Here is a 20,171-nt window from a genome sequence, read left to right on the forward strand (position 1 = left end):
ATATAACATAGAAATACAGCCGCATCAGCATGAATTAAGCAGTCTGATGGCATGGTGGAAGAAGCTGTCCAGAATGGTAGTAGCTGGAACAGTAATAGTTGGGGTGACTCAGGTCTCCAATGATCCTTCGGGCCCTTTTTACATACCTGTCTTTGTAAATGTCCCTGGGAAGTTCACAACTACAGATGCGCCGGACTGTCCACACCACTCTCTGTAGAGTGCTGCGATTGAGGGAGGTACAGTTCCCCTACCAGGCAGTGATGCAGCCAGTCAGGATGCTCTCAACTGTGCCCCTATAGAAAGTTCTTAGAATTTGGGGGGCCATACCAAACTTCTTCAACCATCTGAGGTGAAAGAAGCGCTGTTGTGTCTTTTTCACCACACGGCCAGTATGTACAGACCACGTGAGATCCTCGGTGATGTGTATGCCAAGGAACTTAAAGCTATTCACCCTCTCAACCCCAGATCCATTGATGTAAATAGTGGTTAGCCTGTCTCCATTCCTCCTGTAGTCCACAACCAGCTCCTTTGTTTTTGCGACATTGAGGGAGAAATTGTTTCCTTGACACCACTGTGTCAGGGTGATGACTTCTTGAACCTGATGGCATGAATATTGATTCTTCCAACTTCCAGTAGTTTCTTCTCCCCCCCCGCCCCCGTTATCCACTACGCATTCTGGTTGCCCTCTCGCTCTCTCCTCACCTGTTCATCACTTCCCTCTGGTTCCTTCCCTCCTTATTTTTCTTCCATGCTCCACTGTCTTCAGTCCTTTACCTCTTCTACCTGGTAGGGGAACTGTACCTCCCTCAATCGCAGCAATCTGCAGAGAGTGGTGCAGACAGTCCAGCGCATCTGTAGATGTGGACATGGAGAAGGATTACAGATTCCTGGGGATATGAATTGACAATAAACTGGACTGGTCAAAGAACATTGAGGCTGTCTACAAGAAGGGTCAGAGCCGTCTCTATTTCCTGAGGAGACTGAGGTCCTTTAACATCTGTCGGACGATGCTGAGGATGTTCTACGAGTCTGTGGTGGCCATTGCTATCATGTTTGCTGTTGTGTGCTGGGGCAGCAGGCTGAGGGTAGCAGACACCAACAGAATCAACAAACTCATTCGTAAGGCCAGTGATGTTGTGGGAATGGAACTGGACTCTCTCACGGTGGTGTCTGAAAAGAGGATGCTGTCCAAGTTGCATGCCATCTTGGACAATGTCTCCCATCCACTACATAATGTACTGGGTGGGCACAGGAGTACATTCAGCCAGAGACTCATTCCACCGAGATGCAGCACAGAGTGTCATAGAAAGCCATTCCTGCCTGTAGCCATCAAACTTTACAACTCCTCCCTTGGAGGGTCAGACACCCTGAGCCAATAAGCTGGTCCTGGACTTATTTCCTGGCATAATTTACATATTACTATTTAATTATTTATGGTTTTATTACTATTTAATTAATCATGGTGCAACTGTAACGAAAACCAATTTCCCTTGGGATCAATAAAGTATGACTATGACTATGACTACCTTCTCACTTTGTCCCCCATCCCCAACACACCCATCTACCCCCTTAACTGGTCTCATATATCACCTAATAGCTCGTAAACCTCCCCTTTTCCTCACCTTATTTGATTTCTATCACCTTTCTTTCCAATCCTGATAAAGGGTCTTGGCCCATGATGTTGACTGTTTATTTCCTCTATAGATGCTGCCTGACTTGCTGAGTTCCTCCAGCATTTTGTGTGTGTTGCTCATGTTTTCTCACTTATCTTTGTACCGTCAACAATTTTGTTACAATCCACTGGGTCCGCTTGGCTAAACCATTAATATAGATCCCTGTGGTACACCACTAGTTAACATTTGCCAGCCTGAAAATGAAGCCATCTATCCTGACTATAGTTACCCAGCCCTCTTTCCATGAAAATTTGATACTCCAATACCATGAGCTCTTAACATTTGCATAGGGCATCTTATGAAATGATTCCAATAAGTTGAAATATCTTACATCTATTGGTTCCCCTTCATTCACACAGCTTATTATAACCTTAAAGCATGTGAGGATGTCAAGCATGATCTCTTTCATAAACCATGGTAAGTCTTCTTGATTCCATTGTTTTTCTAAATGGATTTATCAAATAGCAATTAGACTAAATGGCCTACAATTTCCTGCATTCTGCTTCCCTCCTTTCTTAATAGAGATATAATATTCATGTTTTTCCAATCTGCTGCTGGAGAGACGTTGGAAGAACATAACTAATGCACCAACGACCTCTGCAGTCACTTTTAAAATGGAGAATTCCCTTTCAACAAGGGATTTTAAGCCAAAATATTTTGAACTGAGAAGGTATCACAGGTTTTGCCACGGTCATTATAAATGTCTTATGAGTTACTATTGAATTCACTGAACAGCATAATTCATTGAAATCATTAATAGATACTGACCAACTACAAAGCAAATAAAACTCCCAGAACAATACATGCCAGAAATCAGAAAACTGCTCCCACATTTTCTCTGACAAGAGAAAATCTGCAGATGCTGAAATGCTGAAGGAACTCAGCAGGCCAGGCAGAACCTATTGAAAAGAGTACAGTTGAAATGTCGACTGTACTCTTTTCCATATTCCGTAGATGCTGCCTGGCATTAAGCATTTTGTGTGTGTGTAGCCTGAATTTTCTCTTTTTGTTCTCATAACAAAGTAGGGTCTTCCTTTCTGTTTTATTTCCCTTGCACAAGATTTCTGTAAATATTTTGTCAAAGTTGCATCCGAGGATTGGAGCAGGCGTGGCGATCTGTTACCTCACGCAATTTTGTTTTGGAAATTACATTCACAAGTAGTACATGAGTATCAGCACAGGGAATCTTTCTCACTTTTTTTTTTAACATGATGAAAGATGCCTTAGTTACTTCAGTAGAACCAAGCTTGGACTACGTTTACCTCCTCTGTAACTGCCGAGAAGCTCAACTCTAATGTGAGGATGTGAAAACAGAAAAGTACTAAATTTTCTCATGGATTTAGGTGATGGACATCAACCTTCACGGAACGTGGGCCAGGTTAGATGTGGCACAGTTTCAACGGCTGCAACCATTCTGATGGAGACAAAATGTAGAGAAGGAGAGAGTTAAGTTTAAGGTAAGTTGCGTTTATTTGATTTAATTGAATTAAATGAATGGAGTTTTGACATTAAATTTTAAAATAATTTTAAAATTTTAATAGTATGATTAATTTTTAGTAGCTATAGAACATTTGAATGTCAGAGCTATTCACAAACATTTAGATTATTTGATGCCAGGACTCAAGGGACTAAGAAAAGGTCAAACAGGCTGGGATGTCTTTCCTTGGAGCATAGCAGATTGAGAGGTGATCCAAGGTGTATAAAATCATGAGGGGCACAGATAGGGAGAGTACACTCAGTCTTTTTCCAGGGAATCAAGCACTAGAGGAAGCGGTTGAATTAGGTATAATAACAACCTTTAAAATACAGTTGGATAGGTACATGGATATGAAAGGTTTAGAAGGTTATGGGCCAAATGCTGACAAATGGGGCATCTTGATGTCAACATGGGTTAGATGGATCGAACATCCTGTTTCTATGCTGTCTGACTCTAGCTTTGCTGAGCCATTAAGCTGCAAAGAGTGCAGAGGACATACACAAAGATGTTGCCGGGACAGAATTTAACACATTTGACAGTTGGTTAAACCAGAGTGGACATTGGCTGCAGGTCTCAGCTGAGCATCAAAGTTGATCTGTGAGCAAGACTTCTTTGGGCCCTGTAACTGATGATGATAAGCCCACAGTGAAGTAGCCTTTGTGGTTGAAGTATTGTATAAACTCATGGCTGAGTTTGAGAACAGGCTGGAGGTGGCTCACTGCTACCTGGAATTGCTTCATATTTATGTGCAGAGAATGCTTTTTGCCCTGTTTAAAATTAACTTGAAAAGTTAGTGTAAATTATAACAATATACCTGGCTCTAAGGTTGTTGTCCATCTAAGTGTGCAGGTTAATAAACAAATAAAACTCTTCAATGAAATTCCCAGAACTCTGAAACTCCTATAACAACTACTCAATCAATACCTTTCACAAAGTTTTTGTAAAGGACTCCATTAAGGCTTAAAAAGAGAAAAATATTTCTCAGCAAATTCCGAAGTGCCATTCAAGTTTAAAAAAATGTATTTGACGTTTAGTCCTTGAGGTAGTGCAGCAATCAATTGACAGTTCTTGCATTCCCAAGGCCAACAATGAGTATGGACAGATTATCTTTAACAGTGTTAATTTGATGATAAACTTGATTAATATTCTTCCCACTTTCAATTACTCCCAATCCTACCAACAATTTTAAAATGCCCCAAATTGCCTTATGTAACATGTAACATTCTCAATGAAGATTGTTTCTATTATACCTATTGAAGTGAGTTGTGATGCTAGTAAAATTTTCTACAGGGCTTTGGAGCAGTAACAAAAGAACTAAACTTGTATTTGTGTTATATTGGAAAACCTAACACACTTAGAGCAGCTTTTTAATCAAAGTTGAAGGAGATAGTCAAAAGTTGGCCTAAGAACTGGATGTGTGATTTAAGTATAGATTAAGTATCTCATTAGTTTTATCTTTTAAGATTTGGGTTTTAAAATTTAAAATTTGTTTACTTTCTTTTACCCTTTATTTTAATCTCCTTAAATTTTGTCAATATTTTACCCTTTGGCAGGCGAAGTCAGTGATTTGGATTATAGAATTGATGGCTTTGTGGCCAAGTTGCAGACTATGCAAAGATACTGTAGGTGGTGGAGCAGGTAGTGTTGAGGAAGCAGGGAGTCTGCAGAAGGATTTAGACTGATTAGATGAATGGCCAGAGAAGTGGCCGATGGAATATATTGTAAGGAAGTGCATGGGCATGCACTTTGGTAGAAGGAATACAAGCATAGACTATTTTCTAAATAGGGAGGAAATTCAGAAATGAGAGTTGCAAAGGGACTTGGGAGTCCTCATGCAGAATTCCCTGAAGGTTAACTTACAGGTTGAATCGATGGTGAGGAAGACAAAGGCAATGTTAACAATCATTTTGAGAGGGCTGGAATATGAAAACAAGGATGTAATGCAGAAGCATTATAAGGCATTGGTCAGACCACACTTGGAATATTGTTGAGCAATTTTGGGCCCATGATCTAAGAAAGAATGTGCTGGAGAGCGTCTGGAGAATGATCTCAGGAATTAAAATGTGCGGAATGTTTGTGGCTCTGTACTTACTGGAGTTTAGAAGAATGAGGTGATTTCATTGAAACCTAACAAATATTGAAAGGCCGAGATAGAATGGATATGGGGAGGATGTTTCCTGTAGTGGAAGAGTCTAGGAGCAGAGGGCACAGCCTCGGAATAGAAGGATGCCCCTTTAGAACAGCCTTGCAATATAAAAATGCCCCTTTAGAACAGAGCTGAGCAGCAACACACACTCCAAGCAGGGATGTCAGTGGAACGACAATGGCAGGTATTTCTGGGAATAACACAGAAGGTGCAGGATCAGTTCATTCCAAAGAGGAAGAAAGATTCTAAGGGGAGTAAGGGCTGACAAGGGAAGTCAAGGACAGTAGAAAAATAAAAGAGAAGAAGTATAACAGCAAAGTTGAGCGGGAAGCCAGAGGATTGGGAAACTTTTAAAGAGCAACAGAGGATAACTAAAAAGGCAATACGGGGAGAAAAAATGAGATATGAAGGCAAGCTAGCCAAGAATATAAAGGAGGATAGTAAAAGCTTCTTTAGGTATGTGAAGAGGAAAAAATTAGTTAAGACCAAAGTTGGGCCCCTGAAGACAGAAATGGGTAAATTTATTATGGGGAACAAGGAACTGGCAGGCGAGTTGAACAGGTACTTTGGATCTGTCTTCACTAGGGAAGACACAAATAATCTCCCAGATGTAATAGTGGCTGGAGGGCCTAGGGTAACGGAGGAACTGAAGGAGATTCACATTACTCAGAAAATGGTGTTGGATAGACTGATGGGACTGAAGGCTGATAAATCCCCAGGGCCTGATGGTCTGCACCCTAGGGTACTTAAGGAGGTGGCTCTAGAAATCATGGATGCATTGGTAATCATTTTCCAATGTTCTATAGATTCAGGATCAGTTCCTGAGGACTGGAGGATAGCTAATGTTATCCCACCTTTTAAGAAAGGAGGGAGAGAGAAAACAGGGAATTATAGACCAGTTAGCCTGACATCAGTGGTGGGGAAGATGCTGGAGTCAATTATAAAGGATGAAATAGCAGCACATTTGGATAGCAGTAACAGGATCGGTCCGAGTCAGCATGGATTTATGAAGGGGAAATCATGCTTGACTAATCTTCTGGAATTTTTTGAGGATGTAACTATGAAAATGGACAAGGGAGAGCCAGTGGATGTAATGTACCTGGACTTTCAGAAAGCCTTTGATAAGGTCCCACATAGGAGATTAGTGGGCAAAATTAGAGCACATGGTATTGGGGGTAAGGTATTGACATGGATAGAAAATTGGTTGGCAGACAGGAAACAAAGAGTAGGGATTAACAGGTCCCTTTCAGAATGGCAGGCAGTGACTAGTGGGGTACCGCAAGGCTCGGTGCTGAGACCGCAGCTATTTACAATATACATTAATGATTTAGATGAAGGGATTAAAAATAACATCAGCAAATTTGCAGATGACACAAAGCTGGGTGGCAGTGTGAAATGTGCGGAGGATGTTGAGATAATGCAGGTTGACTTGGACAGGTTGGGTGAGTGGGTAGATGCATGGCAGATGCAGTTTAATGTGGATAAATGTGAGGTTATCCATTTTGCTGGCAAGAACAGGAAGGCAGATTACTATTTGAATGGTGTGAAGTTAAGAAAAGGGGAAGTATAACGAGATCTAGGTGTCCTTGTTCATCAGTCACTGAAAGTAAGCATGCAGTTACAGCAGGCAGTGAAGAAAGCTAATGGCATGTTGGCCTTCATAACAAGGGGAGTTAAGTATAGGAGCAAAGAGGTCCTTCTGCAGCTGTACAGGGCCCTGGTGAGACCACACCTGGAGTATTGTGTACAGTTTTGGTCTCCAAATTTGAGGAAGGACATTCTTGCTATTGAGGGAGTGCAGTGTAGGTTCACAAGGTTAATTCCCGGGATGGCGGGACTGTCATATGTTGAAAGATTGGAGCGACTGGGCTTGTATACACTGGAATTTAGAAGGATGAGAGGGGATCTGATTGAAACATATAAGATTATTAAGAGATTGGATACGCTAGAGGCAGGAAACATGTTCCCTATGTTGGGGGAGTCCAGAACCAGAGGTCACAATTTGAGAATAAGGGGTGGGCCACTTAGAACGGAGTTGAGGAAAAACTTTTTCACCCAGAGAGTTGTGAATCTGTGGAATGCTCTGCTTCAGAAGGCAGTGGTGGCCAATTCTCTGGATGCTTTCAAGAAAGAGTTAGATAGAGCTCGTAATGATAGTGGAGTCAAGGGATATGGGGAGAAGGCAGGAACAGGGTGCTGATTGTGGATGATCAGCCATGATCACAGTGAATGGCGGTGCTGGCTGGAAGGGCCGAATGGCCTACTCCTGCACCTATTGTCTAAATGCTGGAGGAACTCAGCTGGCCAAGCAGCATCTATGGAAAAGAGTAATCAGTTGATGTTTCAGACCAAGATCCTTCATCAGGACCGGGAAAAGAGTTGAAAAGTTAGAGTAAGTAGGTAGGGGGAGGGGAGGAGAGGAAGAAGTACAAGATGGTGAAACCGGGAGAGAGGGAGGGGGAGAAGTAAAGAGCTGAGAGGTTGATTGATGAAAGAGATAAAGGGCTGGAGGAGGGAGAATTTGATAGGAGAGGACAGAAGGCCATGGAAGAATGGAAAGGAGAGGTGATGGGCAGGTAAGGAGATAAGGTGAGGGAGGGAATCGGGAATGGTGAGGGGAGGGCAATTACCAGCTGTTTGAGATGTTCATGCCATCAGGTCAGAGTCTTCCCAGACGGAATATAAGATGTTGCTTCTCCAGTCTGAGTGTGGCCTCATCACAGCAGTAGAGGAGGCCGTGGACTGACATGTCAGAAGGGGAATGGGAAGTAGAATTGAAAAGGGTGGCTTCCGGGAGATCCCGCATTTTCCAGTGGACAAAGCCTAGGTGCTCATCGAAACATACTCCCAATCCACGTCAGCTCTCACCAACATACAGGAGGCCACACCAGGAGCACAGGATACAGTAGATGACCACAACAGACTCACAAGTGAAGTGTCACCTTACCTGGAAGGACTGTTTGGGGCCCTGAATGGTAGTGAGGGAAGAGGTGTAGGGGCAGGTGTGGCACTTGTTCTGCTTGCAAGCGTTAAGTACCAGGAGGGAGATCAGTGGGGAGGGATGAGTGGACAAGGGAGTCGCTTAGGGAGCGATCCCTGCAGAAAGCAGCAGGGAGGGAAGGATGTGCTTGGTGGAACGACCCCGTTGGAGATGGCAGAAGTTACTAAGAATTATGTGCTGGATGTGGAGGTTAGAAGGGTGGTAAATGTGGATAAGAGGAACTCTACCCTGGTGTGGCAGCGGGAGGATGGGGTGAGGCCTGACGTGTGTAAAATGGAAGAGGTGCAGGTGTGAGTGGTGTTGAAGGAAAACCCCTTGTTATGAAGAAGGAGGACACTTTGCATCATTTTGTGTGTGTTGCTTTGGATTTCCAGCACCTGCGGATTTTGTCGTGTTAGAGATGGGTAGGGATTTCTTTAGCTAGAAAGTGGTGAATCTGTGGAATTCATTGCCACAGACAGCCGTGGAGGCCAAGCTACCAGGTATATTTAAAATGGAGGTTGATAAGTTCTTGGTTAGTAAAGGTATCAAAGGTTACAAGGAGAAGGCAGAAGAACAGGGTTGAGACGGATAATAAATCAGCCATGATGAAATGGTGGAGCAGACTTGAAGGGTTGAATGGCCAAATTCTGCTCCTGTGTTTCATGGTATTTTTTTATTGGCACTTCATACATTATTTCAACCAGATATATTGTAAATGAAGGAGAAATGATTGGCCGAATTGCCTGGCTGTAGTTGTTATCTCTGAAGGGGAACCACAGGCATGCAACCACTTAAATGGGAGAAACGCCCAGACTGACCTGTGCATAAATCTGTCACAATGTTCCATCCTACACTCACCATTGAGTCCAATGAGGTTATTTGACCTTGCTCAGACTTTCCAGATTTATTCTAGAGCAAACTCCAAAACCCCAGTATTTATAATGAGGATAAGTTTTGCAGATTAGTAGGCTTTTCTGAAACAATATTGCCTTATTTTAAAAGTTCAAAATTCAAAGTAAATTTTTTTATCGGAGTACATGTCACCACATACAGCCCTGAGATTCTTTTTCTGCAGGCATACTTAACAAAGCCATAGAACAGTAACTAAACAGGATCAATGGACAGCAAACTGTGCAAATGGAAATATAAATAAATAGCAATAAATAACGAGCGTGAAGTAACAAGAGTCCTCGAATGAGTGTAGTTATCCTACTTTGTTCAAGAGCCTGCTGATTGAGGGGTAGTAACTGCTCTTGAAACTGGTGGTGTGAGTCCTGAGTCACCTGTACCTTCCACCTGTGGCTTCATTTTATGTAGATGTGCTCAATGGTTGGGAGGGTTTAACCCATGATGTACTGGGCTGAATCCGCTAACTTTTGTAAGATTTTCCACTCAAAAGTATTGGTGTTCCCATACCAGGCCATAATGCAGTCAGTCAGCACAGTTTCCACCACGCATCTGTGGAAGTTTGCGAAGGTTTTTGATGACATGCTGAATCTCCACAGACTCCTGAGGAAATAGAGGCACTGTCATGTTTTCTTTGTAAAAATATTTATATGATGGGTCCAGGACAGGTCCTCCAAGATAGTGATGGTTTCTGTCTCATGGACCTCTGGGTTTCCTCTCCACAAGTCTGCTGTCAATTCCTTGGTCTTATTGACATTGAGTGAGAGGTTGCTGTTATTACACCACTCAGACAAGTTTTCAGTCTCCCTCCTGTATGCTGACCCCTTTGATACAGCCCACAACAGTGGTGTCATCAGCAAACTTGTATATGGTTAAGGTTAATGTTTCTTTTCATTGTTTATATACTTTAATTCACTATGCAGTTTCATAGTTTAATTACGCATTTCAGTTTTAATAGATTTTATTTGCCTGTGCATGTCAACTGTTTAGGATCCACAACTCTGATTACTTGAACAAAAGGGAATAACTGCACTCATTCTTTTTCTGATGTTTCCACAACCAATGGTCTCACTTTAAGGACTCTTTATCTTGTTATTTCATGCTTGTTATTTATTAATATTTGCATTTGCACAGTTTGTTGTTCATTGATCCTGTTTACAGTTACTGTTCTATAGATTTGTTAAGTATGCCCACAGGAAAAAGAACCTCAGGAAAAAGGATTTGTGAATTCTAATCACCACCACAAAGTACTTTTTCTGAGCCACTGTTTGCACTACTAAGCTTCATTCCCTGAAACTAAACCCAGAATTTCCCCCACCTCTCTTGTTGGTCTTGGTACACCCTGGCTAAAAATAATCAGAATCAGAATCAGATTTATTATCACTGAAATGTGTTGTTCAGTGTAGCTGTACAGTGCAAGACATAAAAATGACTATAAGTTACAATAAATAAATAAATATTGCAAAAAGGACAAGCAAGGTAGTGTTCGTGGGTTCATAGATTATTCAGGAATCCGCATACAGTTTAGGATTTAAGTGCACACTGATGGAATCTGGACTGTGCTTTGGGGAGATCTTTGCTCACAGGGAGGAGATGGTTGAGGAGGACCATGGTAATAATGTTCCCTGTGGCAGACAGCAGAGAGACTCCACTCTTAGTTATCACAGTCAGACTGGTCTCTGAGGATGGGCACAATTACAGTACCCTACCCACCCCAGGCATTATCTCTTTCCCCCCTTCCATCAAGCAGGAGATACAAAAGCCTGAAAGCATGTACCACCAGACTGAAGGACAGCTTCTACTCTGCTGTTATAAGATTATTAAATAGTTTTCTTGTATGATAAGTTGGACTCTTGCCCTCACAATCTACCTCTTTATGACCATCCATCTTGCTGTCTACCTGCTCTGCACTTTCTGTTAGCTGTTACACATTTTTCTGCATTGTTATTGTTCTACCTTGTTCTAGCTCAATGATTCAATTTGTATGAACAGAATGCAAGCAAGTTTCTTGCTGTGTCTCAGTAGAAATGACAATTATAAACCAATACTGTTTGCATTCTAGCACCTCCTCTTTTTCAAATGTTAGTCTTTTCAGATTCCCCATTACACCATAATTTGCTAAGACTCCCGCAGCATCTTATTCCTGAGTGAAGACTGACGTAAGGCACTGGTTTAATACCTCAGCTGTGCCCTCTGCCCCCAAGACTTATCCATATTGGTCTTTGAATGACCCCATCTTACCAAAAGTACTGGAACTTTTTTGCGCTGTCATCATCTAGGACATGGTCTCTTCTCATTGCTACCATCAGGGAGGAGGTACTGTACAGGATTCTTAAGACCCACACCCAATGATTTAGAAACAACTTCTTCACCTCCGCCATCAGATTTCTGAACGGCCCATGAACACTACAAGATTTATTTAATCTTGCAATTTATGGTAATTTTGTGTTTTTGAACTGCACTGCTGCCACAAAACTAGAAATCTCATGTAATCTAAATCGGTGATAATACATCCAGTTCTGATATAAAAAATTATTACGAGCCAACAAATTAATGTAATGTATTTGGACTTTCAGAAGGCCTCTGATAAGGTGCCACACAAGGGATTATTAAACAAAATTAATATCTGTGGATGTATGGGTCTGTCTGTGAATTTCTGCATGTGCAACTTTACCAGACCACCACCTACAGTGATTTTGTTCTATTGCTCTTTTAAGATTTCCCATGCCTAATAACCCTTCAGTCCAAGAATGGTGTTAAATCTGATTTCTGATTCTCCAATCCCATCTGCAATAGCCTCTGGAATTTTTTGCAGATATTCCATACAGCAGTTCCTAGGAATCATATTCCACTTTCTTTTTAATAAAGGATGTACTGTGAAATAAATGAAAAACTACAAGGCTTTGCGTGTCATCGCATATCACTACTGCCAATGCTGTATCGTTGAAGGATGGTCATGTGTCACCTAAGATTAAGATAGGAAGCCACTTCTTTATCAGAACTAGTGGAGTTTTCTTCTGCGGAGGTGTGAGGATGCTCAGTCACCGTACTTGGTTAAGACTGAAGCCTGGGAAACCAGAGGAGGTAGAGGATCTGGGATGAACCTGTGCAATGTCAGACAGACAATTCATTTGCTCTCTTCAGTTTCTTGTTAAGTGAGCTAGGAAAATAAATGATCATTGAACAATAATGTGAAATAAGCTTAGCCAATTCAACAGAACTGAGTATATACCGGAATATGCTGACTGAAATAGCTGGATTTATGAATAATTCTTTGTCTTCCTTTGACTCTTGACATTTCTCCCTGCCTCAGTAAAGCAGCAATTACTTAAAAGACCCCACCCACCCTGTTCATTTTCTCTTCTCCCTTTAGGCAGAGAATACAGAAGCCTGAAAACACATACCACCAACTTCAAGGACAGCTTGTACTCCATTGTTATAAGATTATTGAATGGACCTCTTGCATGATATGATGGACATTTGACCTCACAATCTATCTCATTATGGCCTTGAACCTTATTGCCTGCCCGCATTGCACTTTCTCTGTAAGCATAATGCTTTATTCAGCATTGTTATTGCTTTTTTCTTGTTCTGATGTGATTAAATGATCTGTATGGATGGCATGCAGAATAACATTTTTCTCTGTACCTTAGTACATGTGACAATGATAAATGAACTTACCAAATTGTTAATATACAAGTTTCTTCTAGTTATCTCACTACATTGGTGTGCTCCATGAACTTGAAATATTTCAACTTTTATTAGTTTGTACAGGTTAAATTTTCCATAGTATATGTCTGAAATGTCCTTCTCATTGTTACTAAAATCATGAATAAATATAAACTTCCTGCTCGGAAGGCTTAATCCAAATCACACAGCAGGAAAAAATAAGCCGCATACTAAGATTTCAGTAATTTGTATCCTTTATTCTCATTCGTGTGGTAGAGCAGTTTTTCTCTGCCCTGTGAAGGCATAGCCAACTGTTCCAAAAAGAGAATCATCCAGACAGTCCTGGCTTAACATTCATAGCACAGATGTGTGGAATTTCCAGAAGCAATTCATGCAATTGAAAGATCAGACTTTGACATGCAGAGGTCCATTTATTTGCTCAGTCACCAATATATCAAACAACAAAACAAAAGCTACACTGAATACTCCTCAAGAATTTCTCTGCTTCATTGTGCAGGCTTTACCCATTCCCTGCTTCACACAAAATCTGCATGTAATTGTTTAATAGTATACATTATTTCTGTTACATTAGAATACAATTGTTGGCAGGGAAGCCATTTTACAGGGCACACAGAACACTGTACGTTGATACAGATGGTTCAGACTGGTATTCCAAAGTTCTGTACCAATTTTGTCATGGAAAGAGTGTAGTAGTGGATAGAGGAAAATAGTCAAGGATGTGCTTGAAGTCTCCTTGAAGAATTGCAGCATCCCTGCTGCTAGCTGGGAACCCCTGATCCATGACTAAAGTGGAGAAGGAGCAATTGTGAGCAAGAGTGAGCCACTGAGGACTTTGAGGCCAGGCATCAGGAAGACAGAAGCAGTGGGTAAGTGGTGGAAGGACTGGACCACTCACAAATCACACCTGTTGTTTGTCAGTGTTTATGTGTGGTTTTTCATAAATTCTATTGTATTACTCTATTTTGCTGTAAATGCCAGCAAGAAAATGAATCTCAAGGTGGTGTTGGTGACACATATATACTTTCATAATATATTGACTTTGACTAACTACCCAACGTCAGACACCAGCTGCCCCCACACCTTCTGTGTGAAAGGGCCTGGCCTCCTCAATCACCAAAGAATTCAGAGAACCAGAAAGGAAACAAGTCACCCTTCATTCGGGGTGTTGACTAAGAAGGAGCAGGAGGAGAAGAAGAAAGTTCAAGTCCTGGGCAGTTACATTTTAGGGAAGCGGACATGTAAAATGACACCACCTCCCTGGTCCTACACACACTTCTGGAGCATCTGAATAACAAAGACACCTAGGTCAAACTCGTATTTATTGACTACAGCCCATACGCAACTCACACCAAATTAATCTTGAAATTCCTAGACTTAGGACTCAGCACATCCCTTGATGGATTCTTGACTCCCTGACCAACATGCTGCAATAGTAAGGATAAGCAGCAACATCTCTGCCAAGATTATCCTCAACTTTGGTGCTCCATTGGCCCCCTCAGCCCCTCACACCCTATACACTTATGACTGTGTGGCTAGATGTTGCTCTAACTCGATCTAGAACTCTATAAGACCATAAAATATAGGTGCCTTTTAACATTCAGAATGTTTCTATGAGATTTCTCCTCCTTCTCCTGAACTCCAGGGAACACAGCCCAAGAGCTGCCAGACATTTCTCATACAGTAACCCTTTCATTCCTGGAATCATTCTCATGAATCTTCTCTGAACCCTCTCCAATGTCAGTATATCCTTTCTAAAATAAGGAGCCCAAAACTGCACACAATACTCCAAGTGTGGTTTTACGAGTGCCTTATAGAGCCTCAACAGATGATACCACTATAGTGGGCCAAATCTCAAGCAGTGACAGGATGGAGTACAGGAAGGAGATAACCCAATGACATGATGTCAAAAACAATTATTTCAGTTAATGCCAGAAAGCAATAGAGCTGGTCATTGACTTGTGGATCTGACATCACAAACAGGTCAGACCATTTAAAGGTAGCAGTTGCTTTCTTGATGGTTATTGATAGGTTTTAACAATTATCTGTTGATTTACTAATTACCATACTGAGAAGTGTTGACAGGGCGGATGTGGATGTTTCTTCTTGTGGGAGAATCTAACAATGAGAAATCCCATTTACAATTAGCAGTCACCTATTCAGACAGGAATGAGGCAAAATGGTTTCTCTCGGAAGCTTGTGGCTCTCTGGAAGGCTCTTCCCTGAAAGGCTGTGATGGAAGCAGAGTCTTTGAGTATTTTTAAAGCATAGCGATTGGAGATAAGGAGGGGGTGAATAGTTACTTTGGGTAGTTGGGACTGAAGTTTCAATCATTATTGTGTCAACTGACAGAACAGGCTTGAAGGAGCAAGTAGCCTACTCCTCCTCCTTTATACATTTGTATGTTTGTATGTTTTTTTTTCAATAAATCGCTTAAATTTAAATTCCCCATTTATCTTGGTGGGATTTGATCTAATGTCTCCAGATTTATGTTCTAGCCCTCAGGAAATTAGTCCAGTAATTTAACCACTCTGTTTTCAGTCCAGGGTGGAAATGTCAAATACTAGCTTTCTAGTGAGAGAGGGAAAGTGTAAAGGAGATGCGTGGAGCATGTTTGTTTACAGGGAGAGTGGTGGGCTGCCAGGAGAAGTGATGGAAGCAGATATGATAATAATAATAATAAGAGGCATTTGGACAGACATGTGAACTAGAGTTCATAGGTTTAGGGTGAAAAATGAAATATCTAGGGGAAACTGAGAGGGATCTTCACTCATAGGGTGGTACAAATGCGGAATGAGCTGCCAGCGGAACTGGTCGCTATGCATTTAATGGTAACATTTAAAAGAATTTTGGATAGGTATATGGATGAGAGGGGTATGGAGAGCTATAGTCCAGGTGCAGGTAGATGAGACTAGGCACAAGATCAGGTCAGCACAGACCAGATGGACTGAAGGGTTTGTTTCTGTGTTGTAGGGTTCTAATAAGCAGGGAATAGAGGGATATGGATTATGTGCAGCACATAGGTTTAGTTTAATTTCGCATCATGGTAGGAACAGACATTGATGGGCTGACAGTCCTGTTCTATGTTGTATTTCAGATTCTCAGCATTAAAAATATGATATGATGATGAACAATATGAACAATGGGGACTGGAAGAGGAGCACAGAATTAAAACATAAGTAAGGCCAATGTGTGCTGGGTATTTAACATTTCCGTTATATCTGAGTAATATTATAGTTTGATTAAGCGTTCTTTGTTTAAGTAATTCATTACCCCAGTTTTCCCATTCTTACCTGCTTCAGAATGAACTTGCTCTTGCCGAGGGAGTTGCCTTGTGTGGGGATTGAGGGTTGTTGTACCATCCAAGCTGAGCGCTGAAGTGTTGGAGAAGTTACATGCTGGTCATCTAGACATGGTCAAAGTTAAGGTGGTGGCTCGAAGCTTTTCCTGGGATAGATCAGCAGATCTAATTTGAGATGCATTCTATATTAAGTTGGAGTATATAGCTAAGCAGGGAGGAGTGTTGTGTACTTACTATTTCAGTAATATTTGAGTAATATTGTAAACATATTGTTTGATTAAGCATTCTTTGTTTAAATAAGTTATTACTGGTTATACGTAAAAGTATGTGAATGGCACACATCATCACGCCAATACATCATATATGCGTGCCTTGCTAAAGTAAAAATGAAACTAAGAGTACATGAGCTCCTGGTCTTCCTGTGTTTTTCATTCAATTAGTTCTATGTTTTGCAGTTACAACACACAACAACTTAGCCCATCAAGTCTTTGGTGACCCTGTAAAGGGCATTGCAGTGGTCCCACACACACTGGCCTTTCATCGTGGCTCTGCAGCTTTATCATTTTTGTGACAGGTAAGAGGAACATCTTGAAAAAAAGAGGTAATAATGGAGAAAAATCAATATTCCTAGGTATGCAACACATGAAGAAAATAAGGTGTCCCTCAGCCACGAAGAACAGCCCGCTGAAGCAATGTGACTTACTCCAGAGGGAAGATGGTTTGGGCTCAGGATTAACAGCAGAATAAGGCGGGAATATGAGGTGTGAGAGCCAGGATCAAGAGAGCTGGCTCCCTACTGATGGATGGTGGCAAAGGGTTGTGTGTGCAGACCTCCTGAGCTGTTTCAGTGCATCCAGTCAGTGGTGCTCATGGTGCTCACCACTGAACAGGACTGTTAGCCCCAGTGCCATGAACCTGACCTTACCAATTCTCTTCTAGTGATGAGAAGCAAATAGAATGAGTTGCTGCCATTCAAAAATGCGTATTTATATCTGAACCATATGGTGTAGGAAAGTGAATGGTGAAAGAATCAATGAGGAGACAACAAACAGTTCGGGTCTAGAATACAGTGTCTGAGTAGTTAGAGTCATAGAAACAGTCCCTCTGGCACATTACTTCTGCGACAACCTTTCAGCTCATTTACACCCATCCCACATTAGGACAATGCCCTACTATGCCATGCCTACTTAATTAGTTTCATTCATATATCTTAGAGAGAAGTTTTTTGTCTGTCTTGGAGAGCAGTTTACCAAGAGATACAATGCTGTTGCTGTTGCTCAGGGAAGATCTCTTAGTCCCCTACTCTTATCATTGTACGTGCTCCCCTTAGGATACATCGTTTCAGTGCATGAACTTGATTTCCACAGTTATGTAGATGACGCACAATTGTACATCCCAGTTGAGCTTGATAACGCCCATGCTGAGGCAGAGCTCTGCATGGATTCCTTAAAGGAAAATCCTGCCTGACATCTCTATTACAATTTTTTGAGGAAATTACCAGTAGGCTTGATGAGAGATGCAGTGGATGTTGTACATTTGGATTTTCAGAAGGCCTTTGACAAGGTGCCGCATATGAGGCTGCTAAACAAGATAAGAGCCCATGGAATTACAGGAAAGTTACATACATGGATAGAGTGTTGGCTGATTGGCAGGAAACAGAGAGTGGGAATAAAGGGATCCTATTCTGGTTGGCTGCCGGTTACCAGTGGCGTTCCACAGGGGTCTGTATTGGGGCCGTTTCTTTTTACATTGTACATCAACGATTTGGATTATGGAACAGATGGCTTTGTGGCTAAGTTTGCTGACGATACGAAGATAGGTGGGAGGGGCCAGTAGCGCTGAGGAAACAGAGAGTCTGCAGAGAGACTTGGATAGATTGGAAGAATAGGCAAAGAAGTGGCAAATTAAATACAATGTTGGAAAGTGTATGGTTATGCACTTTGGCAGAAGAAATAAACGGGCAGACTATTACTTAAATGGAGAAAGAATTCAAAGTTCAGAGATGCAACGGGACTTGGGTGTCCTCATACAGGATACGCTTAAGGTTAACCTCCAGGTTGAGTCAGTGGTGAAGAAGGTGAATGCAATGTTGGTATTCATTTCTAGAGGAATAGAGTATAGGAGCAGGGATGTGATGTTGAGGCTCTATAAGGCGCTGGTGAGACCTCACTTGGAGTACTGTGGGCAGTTTTGGTCTCCTTATTTAAGAAAGGATGTGCTGACGTTGGAGAGGGTACAGATAAGATTCACTAGAATGATTCCGGGAATGAGAGGGTTATATGAGAAACGTTTGTCCGCTCTTGGACTGTATTCCTTGGAGTTTAGAAGAATGAGGGGAGACCTCATAGAAACATTTTGAATGTTGAAAGGCATGGACAGAGTGGATGTGGCAAAGTTGTTTCCCATGATGGGGGAATCTAGTACGAGAGGGCATGACTTAAGGATTGAAGGGCGCCCATTCAGAACAGAAATGCAAAGAAATTTTTTTAGCCAGAGGGTGGTGAATCTATGGAATTTGTTGCCACGGGAGGCAGTGGAGGCCAAGTCATTGGGTGTATTTAAGGCAGAGATTGATAGGTATCTGAGTAGCCAGGGGATCAAAGGTTATGGTGAGAAGGCAGGGGAGTGAGACGAAATGGGAGAATGGATCAGCTCATAATAAAATGGCGGAGCAGACTCGATGGGCCGAATGGCCGGCTTCTGCTCCTTTGTCTTATGGTCTTATCTTCTCTGACATCAGGTATGGCTGCAATAAACAAATGCAATAATTTCTTAAAAGTAAATGAAGATAAAACTGCTATACTTTTGGTTGGTCCCAAAGCCAAAAGAGATAAACTTAGGAACTTTGCTCTTCTTGTAAAATCAGAAGTAACAGGCCTGGGTGTTATCCTTGATTCAGATTTGAATTTTAAATCCCACATAAAGAAAGTGACAAGAGCAGCATTTCTACACAAGAAATATTGCAAAGGTATCTCTGTTTCTGTCACGTAATGATGCTGAAAACTAATTCATGCCTTTAAATTGAATAGACTAGGTTACTGCAATACACTGTTTATTTGCTTTCCGAAGCAATCCATTGACAAGCTTCAATTCATTCTGAACATGGCTGCTAAATTTTTAACTAAAGCCAGGATGAGGGAGCATATCACTCCCATCCTGGCTACTCTGCATTAGCTTCCTGTATCTTTTAGAATTGATTTTAAATGTCTCATATTTACTTTTAAAGCTCTTAATGGCCTGAGACCAGACTACATCACAGAACCATTTTCGTTTTATAATCCTGCTCAAGCTCTCAGATCTTCATCTGCTGGTCTCTTAAATTTAAATTTAAACAATCTCCCTCAAAAGATAATTGGAAGGTCAGCTTTTTTTTGAACCATACTCCTGAAGTGTGGAATTCAATCCTTAAAACTATGAGGGATACAGACTCAGCTAACACTATTAAACACCAGCTAAAGACCTTGCTTTTAATTAGTATCTTCTTGTCTTTTATTTTTTTTTCCATGGTTGTACTTTTAGCCCATTGTAAAGCACTTTGAGCTGCATCATCTGTTTGAAAAGTGCTCTATAAATAAAAGTCTTTGTGAGTATTACTTTAGTGCCTATATAACTGCTTCTTCACTGACTGTATCTAACTTCATCATCTCGTCTAACAACATATTCCAAAAACCAGTACTCCCTGTGTCAAACTGATCTCATTGCAATCTCCCAAGCACCTACACCCATTTGTTCTTAATACCCCAGCCATGCGAAGAAGATTCTATCTACCCTCTTTATGCCACTCATTAGGTCGCTCATCAGCCTCGCTCGCTCCAGGGAAAACAAGCCCAACCTCTGCAATTTCTCCCTGTATCTAAAGTCTTCTACGCCAATCAACAACACACATCAAAATTGCTGGTGAACGCAGCAGGCCAAGCAGCATCTATAGGAAGAGGCGCAGTCGACGTTTCAGGCCGAGACCCTCCTGACGAAGGGTCTCAGCCTGAAACGTCGACTGT

The 20,171-nt window shown here is 41.5% G+C and overlaps 1 long non-coding RNA gene across 1 annotated transcript; it reads left to right on the forward strand.

The window, feature by feature from the left end:
• The first annotated feature begins 2,486 nt into the window (after positions 1 to 2,486).
• On the forward strand, positions 2,487 to 20,119 carry LOC134352626 (uncharacterized). Its single transcript, XR_010019424.1, has 3 exons — positions 2,487 to 3,130; positions 12,559 to 12,730; positions 15,970 to 20,119. It is a non-coding gene; the product is annotated as an uncharacterized LOC134352626 (long non-coding RNA).
• Positions 20,120 to 20,171: the final 52 nt, after the last annotated feature.

Source organism: Mobula hypostoma, chromosome 1 (genome assembly GCF_963921235.1).
Source record: "Mobula hypostoma chromosome 1, sMobHyp1.1, whole genome shotgun sequence".
Taxonomy (NCBI): domain Eukaryota; kingdom Metazoa; phylum Chordata; class Chondrichthyes; order Myliobatiformes; family Myliobatidae; genus Mobula; species Mobula hypostoma.